The sequence below is a fragment of the Octopus bimaculoides genome, chromosome 29 (genome assembly GCF_001194135.2).
Source record: "Octopus bimaculoides isolate UCB-OBI-ISO-001 chromosome 29, ASM119413v2, whole genome shotgun sequence".
NCBI lineage: Eukaryota > Metazoa > Mollusca > Cephalopoda > Octopoda > Octopodidae > Octopus > Octopus bimaculoides.
In genome coordinates, this window is record NC_069009.1 from 9,070,353 (window position 1) to 9,071,155 (window position 803).

Below are 803 nucleotides of genomic sequence, written 5' to 3' on the forward strand. Positions count from 1 at the left end.
ATGATGATGATATATATAAGAGGGTTGTAGTTTGCTTGAGGCATTGTAATATCGAAGAAAGGAGAAAGGGAAAATGATAAAGCTTCTGAGAATGCAGAAAGTTTAACAAAACCTTTATATTTCAGGCACAAAGGCCAATCCTCAGAAAATAAAGACAGTCTGGAAAATATCTGGTAATACAATTTCTGTTAACCCATTCAAATCCCTCAGCGTTATGTTATCAGCAACAGTCACTCCCCAAATGTTAGTGTAATTGACTTCCCAAGTGTTGGTGTAAACAGACTTCCAACTGTTGCTGCAGGCAACCCATCATCCATCGGATGATGTGGAGAGTGGAGTGACTGCTGCTGATAACATAACGCTAAGGAATTTCAGGAGGTTAATGGAACCTGTATAACCAAACATTTCCCATACTGTTTTTCTTCTAAGGATAGGCCTTTACGCCTGAAATATAAAGGTTTTGTTAAACTTTCTGCATTGTTAGAAGCTTTCCCATTTTCCTGTTTTCCCTTCTTATATATATATATATTTATATGTTCATATATATATATGTAAATATATAAAAATAAAAAGATAAAGAGAGCAATGGTAAGTTTGGAGAAGTATTCTCCAGCCTTACCATTGCTCTCTTTATCCTTTTATTTCTATATATTTACATATACACACACTAATACACGACTTATAATCCCCAATCCTGTTCATACAATGACTGGGGCAAACTAGTCGGTATACAGCACTTACTTGGTATTACCTGTATCCTCTTGGGTTTGGTTAAATCCAATACCCTCCTTAACCTTATGTTC